The sequence below is a fragment of the Muntiacus reevesi genome, chromosome 1 (genome assembly GCF_963930625.1).
Source record: "Muntiacus reevesi chromosome 1, mMunRee1.1, whole genome shotgun sequence".
Taxonomy (NCBI): domain Eukaryota; kingdom Metazoa; phylum Chordata; class Mammalia; order Artiodactyla; family Cervidae; genus Muntiacus; species Muntiacus reevesi.
This window is the reverse complement of record NC_089249.1, coordinates 160,637,177-160,654,416: the sequence shown is the minus strand read 5'-3', so window position 1 is coordinate 160,654,416 and position 17,240 is coordinate 160,637,177.

Below are 17,240 nucleotides of genomic sequence, written 5' to 3'. Positions count from 1 at the left end.
AAGAGTTAATCACATTCAAAAATGGTTTGACTTAAAAAAGAGGGAGGGGTTTTGTACTCCAGGTGAGAGTGGAAGGTAGATTGGACCAGGTTATGGAAATAGAGGTGGAAGGTAGATTTATGAGAGAAAATTAACCCTGGTGAAATTAATTGAATTTGGTTGGTAAGGGAGTGGTCAAAGATGACACCCAGGTTTCTGGCTTGCGTTATAAGTAACACAGAAAGAGAACTGGATGACAATCATTTGTTTTTATTGTGATATTTAATATGTGCAAAAAATCTTATATATATATATATATATATATATACAATTTAAAGAATAATTTAAAAAAACACTTATTTGCTTTTATGACACTTGAGAAAAAGAACAAACTAATACATTTGAAGGCTTTTGAGTTCCCCTCTCTGGTTACATCCCTCATCCTATCCTGAATTTTGGTTGATCTTGTCTTTGCTTTTCTTTGTTGTTCTTACTATATATGTATTCTTAAACAATATAATGATTGGTTTTATGTAGTTTTGAATTTTGTGTTTATTCTATTTGGGGTTCATTAAGCTTCTTTAAAGTTTTATTGTCTTAATAAAATTTGGAAAAAATTTGGCAATCGTTTTGTCAATTTTTTGTCGCCCCTCCTCCCCTTCTGACACACAGACACACAGTCTGGCACACAGTCCAACAAAGGTGGACATTTTAGTCATATCTGACTCTGTGACCCTCTGGACTGTAGCCCACCAGGTTCCTCTGTCCATAGGATTCTCCAGGCAAGAATACTGGAGTGGGTTGCCTTGCCTTTCTCCAGGGGATCTTCCCAACCCAAGGATCAAACCAGCGTCTCTAGTGTCTCCTGTATTGACAAGCGGGTTCTTTATCACTAGTGCCACCTGGGAAGCATTGCCCCAAAGATCAGTAATATTCAATTTCTTTTCAGTATTTGAATGGCTGACAGTTTTTTTTTCCCCTAGATGTCAGAAAATTGTGAATTTACACTGTTGATTGTTGGATTGTTTAATTCCTGTAAGTGTGGTGTTAGCTTTTGTTTCTGGTGTGAATTTTATTTGGAATTAGTTGGCTCTCTTTGAGGCTTACTATTTTTCTCCCTTTGTTGTTGTTCAGTCGCTCACTTGTGTCCGACTCTTGACGACCCTGTGGACTGCAGCACACCAGGCTTCCCAGCTTCACTATCTTCTGAAGTTGGCTCAAACTCATGTTCATTGGGTCGGTGATGCCATCCAACCATCTCATCTTCCATCACCCTCTTCTCCTGCTGTCAGTCTTTCCCAGCTTCAGGGTCTTTTCCAGTGAGTCAGTTCTTCACATCAGGTGGCCAAAGTATTGGAGCTTCAGCTTCAGCATCAGTCCTTCCAATGAATATTCAGGACTGATTTCCTTTAGGACTAACTGGTTTGATCTCCTTGCAGTCCAAGCGACTCTCAAGAGTATTTCTCCAGCACCACAGTTCGAAAGCATCAGTTCTTTGTAACACAGCCATCGTTGTTGTAATTTTTCTTCCAAGGAGCAAATGTTTTTCAATTTTGTGGCGCAGTCACCATCTGCAGTGATTTTTGGAGCCCAAGAAAATAAGATCTGCCACTCTAACTTTCAAATAATGAACGACAACTAGATTTCTTTTCATATATTTATGGGCTATTATTCTTTGATGTGAATTATCTGTTCATGATTTTGTCCATTTTTTCCTCTCGGTTTTAGTGTATTTTCCCCCTCATTTTTAGAGTTTGAATTGTCTTTTGATTTTATCTACCATGTATTTATATATACTTATGGCCATGTAAAAGATTTTTATTTTCATGCAATCAATTTTCCTCACCTACTTTTTATCACATCTGGATTTGAGTCATAGTTAGAGTCCTTTGTCTAAATTCTGGTTATAGAGGAATTCACCTATTTTTCCCCTAGTAATTGTATCTTGAATATTTTACTTTTAGATTTTCGATCCATTTGAGATTACTTTTACTTATGGAATCAGCTATAGATCTAATATCAACTTTTGCTAGTAGGTTAAGCAGCTATCCCAGAACAATTTCTTTTCTTTCTTATTTGTTTTGGCCATACTGCACAGCATGTGGGATCTTAGTTCCCCAACCAGGAATTGAACCCGTGCCCTCTGCATTGGAAGTCGAGTCTTAACCACTGGACTGCCAGGGAAGTCCCTCTTTAAAAAAAAAATCTGATTGATTGATTTTTGGCTGCTCTGGGTCTTTGTTGCTTCACAGGCTTTCTCTAGTTCTGTTGAGCAGGGGCTACCTGCTAGTTGCAGTGTGGGCTTCTCACTGCAGTGACTTCTCTTGTTGCAGGGCATAGGCTCTAGAGCACAGGCTCAGAACTCGTGACACACAAGCTTAGTTACCCTACAGCATGTGGAATCTTCCTGGGCCCGGGATTCTTAACCACTGGGTCACCAGAGCACCCTCAGTCCCTCTGCTAACTCCCAGGGTTTTCTCCTCTGACTCCCCCAACACCACAGCCCTCCCACCATGGACACTGTGTATTCTGTGCCTCAGGCCCACACTAGCACCTCCATTCCCTCTCAGGCACCCAGCCTACAGCTCACCTGCACCCTGGAGGGTTCCTTCCTGCTGTCAGTGACTGTGGTCCAACTCTGCTTCCGCAATGACTACAAACCTGCAAACTTGTCTGCCATCCACCTTCTGCAACTGTACCTTCTTCAGTGAGATCTGAACCCCAACCTCAGAGAGAGGGCTTATCTTCCAACTTATCCTTACTCCTAAGCTTGTCCTAAACAAAGTTAGAATTGGACATGGTACAACAGACTGGTTCCAAATAGGAAAAGGAATACGTCAAGGCTGTATATTGTCACCCTGCTTATTTAACTTACATGCAGAGTACATCATGAGAAATGCACAAGCTGGAATCAAGATTGCCAAGAGAAATAGCAATAACCTCAGATATGCAGGTAACACCACCCTTATGGCAGAAAGTGAAGAAGAACTAAAGAGCCTCTTGATGAAAGTAAAAGAGGAGAGTGAAAAAGTTGGCTTAAAGCTCAACATTCAGAAAACTAAGATCATGGCATCTGGTCCCATCACTTCATGGGAAATAGATGGGAAAACAGTGGAAACAGTGACAGACTTTATTTTGGGGGGCTCCAAAATCACTGCAGATGGTGATTGCAGCCATGAAATTAAAAGATGCTTGCTCCTTGGAAGAAAAGTTATGACCAACCTAGACAGAATATTAAAAAGCAGAGACATTACTTTGCCAACAAAGGTTCATCTAGTCAAGACTATGGTTTTTCCAGTAGTCATGTATGGATGTAAGAGTTGGACTATAAAGAAAGCTGAGCACTGAAGAATTGATGGTTTTGAACTGTGGTGTTGGAGAAGACTCTTGAGAGTCCCTTGGACTGCAAGGAGATCAAACCAGTCCATCCTAAAGGAAATCAGTCCTGAATATTCATTGGAAGGACCAATGCTGAAGCTGAAACTCCAATACTTTGGCCACCTGATGCAAAGAACTGACTCATTTGAAAAGACCCTGATGCTGGGAAAGATTGAAAGTGGGAGGAAAAGGGGACGACAGAGGATGAGATGATTGGATGGCATCACCGACTCAATGGACTTGAGTTTGAGTAAACTCTGGGAGTTGGTGATGGACAGGGAGGCCTGGCATGCTACAGTCCATGGGGTCACAAAGAGTCAGACACTGAGTGACTGAACTGAAAGCTTCTCTTCTTTCAGTCTCAGAGTCCCATATACTATTCCTTTATATCTTAGTTTGTCTTTTATTACAGTTTATTCATTCTGTGTATCAAACTTCTCTTGTGTAAATCACTGCTTACTGTCTCCTGATTGGACTCAGAATGATTCAGTCACAGAGCATGTTTTTTGTGGTGTGAAAGGAAAATGTAGTTAGTATCCCATACTGTACAGCATCATTGCCTACTGCATACTACTGTGTTTACTAATGAGTTTATTACATTAGAAATAAATATGGAATTGGTGGTTTTAATGCTTCATATAATATGAAATTCTCAGTAGGTTATTATATGAGTGTTTTAGTGAAATGTGAGGAAAGTAGCTGAGATTTTTAATGGGGTGGGAGTGTGTTACTGTTTTTCATATTTAGGTTAATGTCTAGAATTCACTGTCTAGCAGGTTAAATTTGGATAATGAGGGATGGCTGTATTATCTTTTCTCTTTGTTGTGGTTTCAACTGACGTAAGATCCAAATGCACTCTCATATCTCTGGTCTCCTTCCCACCCCAGTGAGTTGATAATTTTCCTTGGCAGTTGTTATTGAAGATTTTATGGGGAAGTGGGGCCTTTCCTCTTGGCATTCAGAATCTCAGTTCCCTGATCAGGGATCGAATTTATGGCCCCTGCAGTGGAGGCACAGAGTCTTAACCACTGGATAGCCAGGGAAATGCCCCGAAAAGCTATACATTTTTTTAATACATACATTTCTGATAAATCAATATAAGGAAAATCAAGGGAATTTATATATGCAAAATTCAGAGTAGTAGTTAATCCTAGATGATAGAGAGTTGGATCGGAGAAGCACATGAGTAGATACAAAAGTGTCAATAATATTCCAGTTCTTAAATTGGGTAAGGATTCTAACTCCAGTCCTAACCCTATGTGTGATTTTTTTTTCAGGGCTGACCCTAAAACTGTGCCTGGCTGGTCTCCTGGGGGAAGCTGCCTTCCCCACACCAGATATGGTACACAGCAGGACTTTGCAATTTTTGAAGGGAGAAGAAGGACCCAGGTTCCCTTGGAGCAGACAAGCTGATGCATGGTTGTGTTTCTTGCCTGCTCACCTCCATCCAGAGGCCTTCTTACCAGGCCCTGGTGAGGCATTCTTCTTCACTATGACTCAGTACTTTTCTAGTCTTAGCCCTTCCTCCCCAGACTCCCCAACTGCATGAAAAGACAGGAAGTGTTTGTTTGTGGATCTTTGGCAGTGACATCATTCCAGTCGGCCTGCATTATCTGACCCTTGCCTGGTGCTGTTCTGAGAGGGTGTCAACTCAAATAATCAATAAACAGTCTATAATAAGGAATAAAAGAGAGTGTGATTCTAGCCATACTGAGGACTAGCCTGGGAGTGTGGTCTCCACCAAGAAAAAAAGTGCTCTGGAGATGGGTGGGTGGCATTCAGCATAGTTTTATATCTTCTCAGAACAAGAGCATACATCAAACACGACATGAATATATTCCTTCAAGGTCTCAAAAGAAAGAAACTAGCATGCAGTGAGTCAGTGTGGCCTTGGCACCTGAGAAGGGAATCTTCCAGGGAGTACCAGCATTGGTGTCATGGAAAGGGCGGCACTGATCCTTATTCTCAAGACATTCTTTTCACTTCTAGACAATGCATGCTCTTCTTCTAGACTTAAAGCAGACGTACAATGGATGTTTGGCCAAAAGCCAGGCTGCTGTAGCCACAAAAAGTTCAGGCCAAATGTTGCATATGCCAGAATGCTTCCCCCACATTCCAATGGGTGAAAACCTTTTCCATTTTGGAAAATGGAGCATCAGGGAGCCAGCACCTCTTTGTTTCACCTCTTACTTGCAGTGTCACAGGAAGTGAGTAGATATTTGACTTTTACCTGCAGTTTGACTTGCTGTCTTAATTAACCATCTTGGCACCTGGCAACTCAACAGATTGATGCAGCTGGCAGGGTGCTCCACTGAGCCCTAAGCCTTTCTGGAAGAATAAGAAGCCTGAGGGTTCCTTGGGCATTTCCACAGCTCTGCAAGTGGCCTTGGGAGCATTAGTGAATGAGGTGTAGCAACTTTTAGCTCTGAGAGGAACTTTTGTCTTGAACTCCCTGGCTGAGTTTCCCTGTGGGTCAAATTAGCAATCTGACAGAAGGGCTCTGGGAAAGCTAGGGAAGCAACTCCCTGGCCACTGCTCATGGTTCTGCAGCAGTGGGACCAACAACTGTGCAGTGTAGTCCTCTGCAAGTGTAGTCCACTGTGCAGTAACTGATGTTGAATCCGAGCAGGTCTCTGGCGCTAAGATAAGCCTTGCAACCCAGTGTGTTATTGATTCTCATGTAGTAGTATGTGCGGGCGTGTGCTCAGTCATGTCCGACTCTTTTGCCACCGCATGAATCACCAGACTCCTCGGTCCATGGAATTTTCCAGGCAAGAATACTGGAGTGGATTGCCAAAAAACAAAAATTGAGATTCATGCTTTCTGTCAAAGAGTATAGACTCCTCCAGGGTCGCTTTCTTCAGTAGCTCAAAGAGACCTAGAGACTTGGTTAGTCTGCCATCACCATGGCAAACATCATCTTGTTAAACTTTGTGCTGGAGGGATTTCCCTGACTGTCTGGTGGTTAGTGTTCCTCGCTTCCACCATAGAGAGTACAGGTTTGATCCCTGGTTGGGGAATTAAAACCCTTCATGCCTCGCAGCCCAAACAAATTAATAAACTGTGTGATGGAGAGTCTGTTTTGGGGTGCATTACTGCAGACACCTCTTTCAAAGTGCCCTGACAGTGTCTACTTTGGCTGAGAAGGATGAGGAAGATGAAGAAGAGAGGGCACAACCATCTGAGACCTCCTTCTTCTACTAGTTGCTATTTGGTTCTCTCAGGTTTTATCCACCCATGACAAATTCCTCCTTTGGACTACACTTGCAGAGGCTAGAGCCTCCCTGCCACCATCCTTGTGGTCCTAAGGGAACCAACAATAAGGGATTGAGGACAATAAGTGGTAAGACTTAGCCAGATTCAGATTTCCAGGTTTGTAGATGCTGTTTGAGTTGGCTCTGGGCAGTTGGTCCAAGACACAGTTCAAGTCTTAACTGACCGATTCCTAGATGTGGGAAAAGTGGCCTCTGGCAAAATAGCTAAGATTGATGGAGAGATCAGGTGTTAGAGTAATGACCTGGCGCCCTCTCCTGGGCAACCTGGGCTAAGGCCTCCCCAGAAAGTTCTCTTGAACTTGATTCTTGGCTGGCAGTCTCAAAGGAGACTGATCTAGGCCAAGGAAATCCAGACCAAGTGTTGGCCATGGGTCACCTGATGCGGGGGCTCCTGTGGAGCTGGGAGGTGAAGAGTGCTGCCACTCTTACCGGGACCTCCTGATGTTAAAAAAAAAAAAGTTAACAAGATTATGGGCCATGCTAATGTCCCTCTGTCGTCACAAGGGATTGGAAGCCCTAGGCCAAGGTCAAGGTCAAGGTTCAACAGGGATGTGGGGGAGAATTGCACTTCTTGACCTTTTTTTGAAAATTGGAAGTTGACTTACAATGTGTTCATTTCTGGTGTACAGCAACATGATTCAGATATCTATATGTATATCTATCTGTATGTATTCCTTTTCAGATTATTTTCCATTGTAGGTTATTAGAAGGTATTGAATATACTTCCCTGTGCTATACAGTAAGTCCTTGCTGTTTACCTACTTTATTTTTTTTTTAAATATTTCTTTGGCTTCACGGGATCTCAGTAGTAGCACATGGAATCTTCATTTCGTCATGTAGGATCTTTTGCTGCTTCATATAGACTCTCTAGTTGTGGCATGTGAGTTTAGTTGCTTCGTGGACTGTGGGATCTTCCCAGACCATGGATTGAACTGGTGTTCCAGCACTGCAAGGCAAATTCTTAACCACTGGACCACATTAAGAAAACATTCTTTCCCTGGCGGCCAGCACTTGACACCAGCACCACCACCCCTGTGTCCTGATAGCAATTGGAGGAGGCAGAGGGGAAAAAGAAAATGCTTTGCCTGAGAGAAACAGTTGAGACAGGAGGTTTCATTTTTTAATAGATTAAATTCATACAAATGAGTTTCATTTAATCTGAGACCACTTGACACTGAAGTGACCAAATGTCCCCCTCCTCTTAACTCCATAGAAATGGACTTTCAAAAAAACATGAGCTCAGATATAAAATGCTACATTCTTTACACATTTGAACTATGAATACAATTCTCTACATATAAATATTTTTACATGTACAGATAGAAATAAATACACAGATAGTGATCTACAAGGATTCATAGCACACTGATGAAAACATTCGCTATGCACAGGAAATTGAATGCAGCATGCTTCTGCTTCTACTGAAATGCATACACATATTCTTTTTCAGAAAAAAATAAATGAAAACTTTAAAAATTTACAACTAATATTAAGCATCTACTATATGCTGGCATGGTGCAAGTTGCCAAGCAAAGTCTTAGCAGGGAGAATCTTTCAGTTTAAGTCATTTCCTCAAAGGCTGCTGGGTTTGTCATCATGGGAGAAATTCATCTGTGGACTCTCTGATGCTGCTTTAAGTGATCAGATCGAGCAAAGTCTTTGTCGCATATAGAACACAGGTAGGGCCGCTCCCTGGTGTGCCTTTTCTTGTGTCTGTTGAGCTCATCTGAACGGGAGAATGCCCATGTGCATCCATTCATGTTACATTTATAGGGCTTCTCTCCTGGAACCGAGAAAGAAAGGGAGACTTGTCATGATTCAAGGTAGCATGAGACAGGGAAGTTGGAAAAGAATGGAGAAGAAAACTGTTGGGCATGTTGGAGTGGGACAGAGAGAGACAGAAGACAGGACTGGAAGGTATGTACAGGAAAGGAAGAGGAGGAGGGCAGGATAGGCCAGAGGGCTGAAGGAGGAAGAGGAAAAGAAAAAGAAAAGTAGGAAGGGAAGCAGAAAGGCAGTGGTGGGTAGAGAAGGTTGAGTGGGGGTTATCTATTGGGACTATGGGAGTCCATAAAGAGACAGCCCCAGAAGAGTTAGGGGTCAGGACCATCCTAAGAGGTCAAACAAAGCCCTCCACTTCTTCCATCATCCCAGGCAGTCAACACCATGAAATGCTGCAGCCAGGTTGCCTCTGGAGCAGGACTAGAGTCTGTTCTAGGGACTGCTTTTTATACCTTTTCAGATCGGCCAAGCTTTTCTAGAGTCTTCTGGGTCCCAGACTTAGAGGGAGGTGGCAATGATCTCAAATGATCCCAATGTTTTGTAAAGGCAGAGGCCCTTAGTTATTTTCCTGACACCCCCAACCTGCAGTCTTTACTCACCTGTGTGCACACGCTCATGGATTCGCAGATGGGAAGATTTGGCATACGCTTTCCCACAGTTCTTATAGGTGCAAATGTAGGGCCTCAAAATGTCAGGCCTCTTCTGTAATGGACACCTCTGAATCTCGGGATTCCACTTCTGCATTTCTACAGGTTGTCCTTGGATTAAATGAGAACTGGAAACACATAGAATTCTAGGATATGACAATGATGACGAGGATTGTGGCATTATATGTACTCCATGGAGAGTGTCAACATTGACTGTCTTCATCTGATCCCCATAGAGAGTCTGGTCCCCACTGAAGGTCATCTTTTCTACCCTGAGTGTCTGGTATTCATCCATGGTCTTCATCTGATTCCCATAGACGGTCTTGTCTGCAGCGAAGGTCATCTGGGTTCCACTGAGACTCTGGCATACAGTGGGGCTCTTCATCTGACCCCCATAGAGGGTCTGATCCCCACTGATGGTCATCTGGCCTCCACACAGGCTCTGGTCATCATTGAGGGTCTTCACCTCGCTACCCTCATTGGGGATTGTCTTCTTGTTGGCATTAACAGCTGTTACTTGACAATCAGTGATAAATGTCATTGGGCTGTCAGTGACATCCATCAACAGGGATGCTCCTGTTGGGTTTCTCTCATCAAAGGAGGTCACCTTGGGGTCAAAAAGAAAGTCACTTTAGGTTTTCAAGGGGGCAAATTAAGGCTTTAACATAGGTTGTGATTAGTTCTGGACAAAAACTGTCCAGATGTGAGAACATGCATAAATCTTCATTGTGGGCCTCAAAAGATTCATTACCTGGGTCTGCATGGACTCCATTTGGCTGACTTCATCATGGGCAGTCAGAGGTACACAGAACTCTGACTCTGGTGCAACTGGGGTTTTTGCCTCACGTATCTCATTGATCTCCTGAAGAAACTCCTCAATGTCCTCAAGTGTCACAAAGAAAGAAGTCATGGAAGCCTCTTTGCTGGTACCTGGTAACTGAACTAGATCTTCAGCCATGGGTTTCTGCAAAAAAGTTAAAGTTCAGATACCCTATCCAGTTCAAATTCTGATTCCATACACCCACTATCACTGCTTAGCTGAAAGCCTACAATTGCCTCTTAATTGGCCTCTGTGAATCTGGAGTTGATGCCACCCTTTGGGCCCCCCCACACACATAGAGTAATATTTCTGAAATGAAAACACTTCCTTTGCACCTCCTATCTATTGGTGGAGGTGGGAATCTAGATGAATGCAAACACCCCACCATCCCCTGCAGAGATCCTGCTGTACAGACTTCTTAAAAATTGATGTACCCTTGATGTACCATATTATATGTCACAGGTGTACACTATAGTGATTCACAGTAGTTAAAGGTGAAGCTCAAATTTTAGTTTATATAAAATATCAGCTATATTCCTTGTTTTGTACAATACATCCTTGTAGCTTATTGTATACATAATAGTTTGTATCTCTTAATCCACTATCTCTATATTGTTCCAGTTTCCATCCAGACACTTTTCCAAAGCTGCCCCATCTCCCAGATATCCTACTAATCTAACATTTGGTTAGATTAATGAACTTCCAACCACATTATCTCATTTTATTGACATTATTACCCAAGAAAGAGGAGCCATGATAAAACCCTATTAAAGAAGAACTCACAGAAGTTCGAAGAGGTGAAATGACTTAATTTGAATTAGACCTATCTTGCTCTGGGTGCTCACAGACCTGAACCACTGTGGAAAATACCCCCTGAATATTCCTGGGATTCCCCCTGGCACTGCAAGTTCTTGAGAACTATCCTGGAAAGCATCAGCTTCCAGAAACCAATCCAGGAAGAAGCTACTCCACAGGCAGAGGCTTAATGTGCACATGCCCAAACTCCATGCTTCTCTTCTCAGTAGCCATCCTTAGTAGCTCCTAGATTCCTATACATCTGGTAGAAAGTTTGCAATTGACTGCCAAAAGCCATGATGTCAGTAGCCTCATGTTTTTCACCCTGTGTGCCTCTGTAGCTCTTGTCATACTCTAGTCAGACAAGTCTGCTCAGTTTTGCCATATCCCTGCCTGTCTCGAGTTCAGCCTACCTCTCTCAGCAAACTGTCTCGGTGACTATAACCTGTCTTATCAAATATGATCTCCATTCCCATCCTGCCACCAAACCCTGGACACTCTGCCTTATCCTGACTCTCAGAACACAGAGACAGACATCATAATTCTTTCCAAGTTATATTCAAAACTTATGACTATACAGCCATTGAATACAGTAGGCTGAGGACACTCTGAAGTCTTCTACACAAAACCCATAGAAGTAATAGATGGCATTACATTTGTTATCTACAATCATACTCCGAAAGAAGTGGAATTTTCCAAGCCACAGTGTAGCAGAGGCCACTGTCATTTGGAGGTGTGGAAATGGGTACTTTCATGAGGCCAATGTCATTGTGGAGACACTCCACCAGAAGGACCACCAAAACCCACAGATTCTCTGAGATGAAGGCCTCATTGAAAGTCAACTTCTAATGATGTCTTACTCTGGCACTTCCTTTCTTCCCGTTTTTACTCTTGAAATAGTGTCATGCCTTTCTGCTCCCCTTCCCCCATCACTGAACTGAAAGTTTCTCAAGGCTGGAGGACTCTACTTTTTTCTTAGAAGGGTCTGACAGATCCAGCTGGATGTACATCAGAGTAAAGGGACCAAATGAAGGACTTCTGATTTCCCCTCCCAGCTCTAGGTCCTCATCCAGCCTCTAAAGTCTCAGGATGTATTTGGTATGTCAACGACATCTGTTATGTGGCATGTTACTTGGATTTACTCTTATCAAAGCAGTTCCCCAAGGGGTCAAAAAAGGGTCTCACTTAGGTTTCCAGGGAGCAAATCAAGAGTTTTAACATGGGTTGATCTTAGTTCTGGTTAAGAACTGTCCCAGGGATGTTAAAACATGCATAAATCATCAAAGGATTCATTACCTGGTTCTGCATGGACTCCTTTTGTCCATCTTCTTCATGGGCAGTTGGAGGTGCACAAAGCTCTGGCTCTGGGGCAGCTGGGGTCCGTCCCTTATGTGTCTCATTGGCTTCCTGTAGAAATGCCTTAATTTCCTCAACTGTCTGAAGATAGGAGTACCTCGACACCTCTTTGCTGTTGCCTGATACCTGAACTAGATCTTCAACAGTAGGATCCTGCAAAAAAGAAGTTCATGGGTCGTACCCAGATCTAATCCCTGTTCCACACTCCCTTCTTCTCCATCCCTGCTGATACAATCCTAGCCAAGCCCACCAACATATGTTGCCCAAAGTCTGTAATTGCATCTTAATTGGCCTCTATGAATTTGGAGTTGACTCGAGCTCATATGTCCTCCACACACAGTAATATTTCTAAAATGAGAACTGTTCCTATGCTACACTTATTTGTTGGTGGAGGGGGCTCTGGATGAATGCGTGAGTGGTCCACCAACCCCTGCAGAGACTTTGCCCCACAGACTCTTTTTTAAATTGATGTATACTTGGTGGGTGATATTATATGTTACAGGGGAACAATATAGTGATTCACAGTAGTTAAAAGTTATACCTAGTTTCAGTAATCATAAAATATTGGCTGTTTTATACACTATATCCTTTTAGCTTATTAAACACATAAGAGTTTGTAACACTTAATTCCCTCTCTCTGTATTTCTTCCCCTCCAATCCCCAGAGAGACTTTCCCAAAGATGCCCCATCTCCCAGACATCCTACTGGAGATTTGGTTAAATGAATGGAAGTCCAAACACATTATCTCATTTGATTCACACAATGATCCCAAAAACAGAAGCCGTGCTTAAACCCTATTAAAGAAGAATTCAGGACTTGCCTGGCGGTCCACTGGTTAAAACTCCACCTGCCAGTGCAGGGGACTCACTTCTTCCCTCATTTCCTTTCTTAAAATAGTGTTTTGCCTGTCTACTCCCCTTCCTGTACCACTGGATTGAAAGCTCCTCAAGACTAGAGAACTCTACTTCTTCCTTAGAAGAGTCTGACAGAACTAGTTGGGTGGACTTCAGAAAAAAGGGGTTCAATGAAGAACTTCTGATATCCCCTCCCAGTTCTAGGTCCCCATCCAGCCTCTAAAGTCTCATAATGTGTTTGAAGTGTCAATGACATCTGTCATCTAGGGTGTTACTTGGGTTTACTCTTATCAAAAGAGTTCACTTTGGGGTTTAAAAAATAAAGGCTTCATTTACGTTTTCAGGGGGCAAATCAAGGGCTTTAGCATGGGTTGATGTTAGTTCTGCAGAAAAAGTGTCCCAGGGATGTTCAAACATGCATAAATCATCATTGTGGGTCAAAAGATTCATCACCTGGTTCTGCATGGATTCCTTTTGGCTGTCCTCTTCATGGGCAGTCAGAGGTACATAGAGTTTTGGCTCAGGTGCAGCTGGGCTTCTTGTCCCATATGTCTCATCGAGTTTCTGTAAAAATTCCTCAAGTTCTTCTATTGCTTCAAGGTAAGAGTCTCTTGAAGCCTCTTCGCTATTGCCTGACCAATGAACTTGGTCTTCAGTTGTGAAATCCTGCAAAAAAAAAAAAGTTGGAAGTTCATGTTCTCTACGTAGCTGAAATCCCAATTCCACACACCATGTGTCTCCATCTCTGATGACCTAATTCTAGCCTAGCCCACCATCATTGCTTCCCTCAGTTCAATTCAGTTCAGTCTCTCAGTAATCCCATGAGCTCTTTGCAACCTCATGAACTGCAGCATACCAGGCCTCCCTGTTCATCACCAACTCCCGGAGCCTACCCAAACTCATGTCCATTGAGTTGGTGATGCCATCCAATCATCTCATCCTCTGTCCTCCCCTTCTCCTCCTGCCCTCAATCTTTCCCAGCATCAGGGTCTTTTCAAATGAGTCAGCTCTTTGAATCAGGTGGCCAGAGTAAAAGCCTGAAATTGCCTCTTAATTGTCCTCTGTGAATCAGAGGTTGACTTAATCTCGTGTATCCTCCAAAGACAGTCAGAGTAATATTTCTGAAACAAAAACTCTTCCTATGCTACCCCTGTCTATTAGTGGAGGTGAGAAACTCGATAAATGCATGAATACCCTACCATCCCCTGCAGAGATATTGCCTTACAGAGTTTAATAAATTGTAACATAATTTTGGTGTTTACAGATTCAGGATCCATATAGGCTGAAAATGAAATGAAGACAAAATATATTCCATGGAAATAGAAACCAAAAACCAGGGTAGCTATACTACCTCAGAAAAACGCGCTAATCAAAGCTGTTGCATGAGACAAAGAAGGTCAGTACATAATGAAGAGATATAATTAATCAAGAGATATAACAACTGTAAATTAATGCACTCAACATAAGAACACATAAATGTGTTCAACAATACTACAGTTCTGAGGCCAGAAATAGACAATGACACAACAGTAGTCAGGGACTTCACTCTCCACTTTCAACAACAGATAGATCATCCAGACAGAAGATCAATATAGAAATGTTGGACTTGAACTGCCTGTTAGCTCCTATGGACCTAACAGTCATACCCACTACATTCAATCCAGCTGATACACATTCTTCTCAGCTACATGTAGAACAGTCTCCAAGATAGATCATGATCAAATTTCACAGAACAAAAACAGACTTAAAAAAAATTTTAAGACTAAGATCATACCCAGTATCTTTTCTTACCAAAATGGTGAAAAAGTAGAGAAAAAAACAGAAAGATAGGAAAATTCGTGAATGTGTGGAAATTAAACACTCCTGAGCAGTCATTGTATCAAAGGACAGATCAAAAGAAAAGAATACATTTTGAGACAAATGGAAATGGAATTACCAAAACCAATGAGAGCATCAATAGCAGTTCTAGAAGAGAAGAGTATAATGATAAATGTCCTTATTAAAACTCACAGGAGACAAAGTCAACCTACAAGAATTGGTAGTGCTTCTATACATAAGCAACTCTCAGAAAAGAGAAATTTTTAAAAAATCCCCCTTATAATGGCATCAAAACAATAAGATACTTAGGGATAAACTTAGCCTTAGAGGTGAAAAATCTGTACAGTGAAAATTATAAGATGGTGATGAAATTGAAGAAGACACAAAGAAGTGGAAAGATATCCCCTCTTCTTAGACTGAAAAAATTTAATATTGTTAAAATGTCCACATTACCCAAGTTGATCTACAATCAAAGGGATTCCTATCAAAATTCCAATGGCCTTTTTCACAAAATAGAAAAAAAAACCGAAACAATTCTGAAGTTCAACTCAACCCATCAAAGATACGAATTACAAAAGCAATTTGAGAAAGAAAATAAAAAAGCTGGAGGCATAGCACTTCCTGATTTCAAACTTATATTATAAAGCTATAGTAATTTAAACAATATGGTGCTGGCTGAAAAACAAACACATAGATGAATGAAGCAGAATAGAGAGTCAGAAATAAAGCTATGCATGTAGATCGACTCATCTTTGACCAGGGTACCAAGACACAATGCAAAAAAGATAGTCACTGAAATAAAGGGTCTTGGCAAAACTAGATTCACACAGGCTTAAGAATGAAACTGGATACCTATCTTATAGAGCTTACAAAAATTTAACTTGAAATAGACCAAAGAATTAAATATAAAACTTGAAACCATGAAGTTTCTAGAAACAGACATAGGGGAAATCTCCTTGACATTGGTCCTGGCATTGATTACTTTGGATCTGACACCAGAAGCATGGGAAACAAAAGCCAAAATAAACAATCAGGACTCCATCAAACTGAAAGCCTCTGCACAGTAAAGGAAACAATGAACAAAGTGAAAAAACAACCTGTGGCTGGGAGAAAACCTTTGCAAGTCATTTACCTGAGAAGGGGTTCATATCTAAATACATATGGAAATCATACCACTCCATAGCAAAAAAACAATCTGACTTGTTTTTATAAATGGACAAAGGACCTTCATAGACATTTTTGCAAAGAGATACACAGTCAATAGGCACATAAAAAAAATGCTGATCATCACTAATCATCAGAGTAATGCAAACAGAAACCACAGTGAGATAGCACCTCATACCTGTTAGAATAACTATATTAACAAAAATAGAAGATATAAGCTTGGGGCAGGATGTGGGGGAAAAAGGGGTCTTCGTACACTGCTGCTGGGAATGCAAATTTTTGCAGCTGTTGTGGAAAGCAGTATGGAATTTTCTGAAAAATTTAATACTAGAACTACAATGAAAATGAAGTCTCTCAGTTGTGTCTGATTCTCCATCCATGGGATTTTCCAGGCAAGAATACTGGAGTGGGTTGCCATTTCCTTCTCCAGGAGATCTTCCCAACCCAGGGATTGAACTCCAGCATTGTAGACAGACGCTTTACCGTCTGAGCCACCAGGGAAGTCCTGAACTACTATATGATTCAGTATTCCACTGCTGGATGTTGAAAGGAAATGAAATTTATATCTGGAAAGAGATTACACTTAGAGGTTCATTGCAGCCCTAGTCACAGTAGCCAAGATATGGGAACAAATGTCTGTCCACAGGATGAATGATAAAGAAAATGTGTTCTTTAGGTATTCAGAGATTTTGGAAAGTTTATTTTATGCCATTTTGCTTTTGTGGAAAACCAACATTAGTACCTGTTTTAAATAATCTAAAAAAAAGGAAAGAAAGAAAGAAATACCCAAGAAAGAATTTTTGCTTTTACTAAAAGGGGTGAAAATGAAAATAGTGCTCATCATTTGTTTTGCAGTGAACTTGAGTAGAATGGCAGCCCCTCCCTGGGGAAGTACACTCAGCATCTCCTTAGCAGCACAGCATTGAACTCTGTCTATGGCCATCTGTGCTTTATTTCCATTTGTTTTGTTAATCCTTGTGAAAGAAGTGTCCTAAACTAACTGCCTCATTGCTGTATGCCATTTCAGCTTACACATGTTTTCATAGGAATGTGCCACTTTCTGAGAACAGAGAAAGCCTGTATATATACTACAGAACATTATTCGCCATCAAAAAGAAGGAAATCCTGACATTTGTGACAACATGGATGAACCTAGAAGGCATAAATCTATGAAATGTCAGAGAAAAACATGAACTTCATGGTTACTTATATGTAAAATAAGAAAAGGGCATCCCAGGTGGCGCTAGTGGTAAAGAACCAGCCTGCCAATGTAGGATACATAAACGATGCGGGTTCAATCCCTGGGTAGAGAAGATGCCCTGGAGGTGGGCATAGCAACCCACTCCAGTATTCTTGCCTGGAGAATCCCATG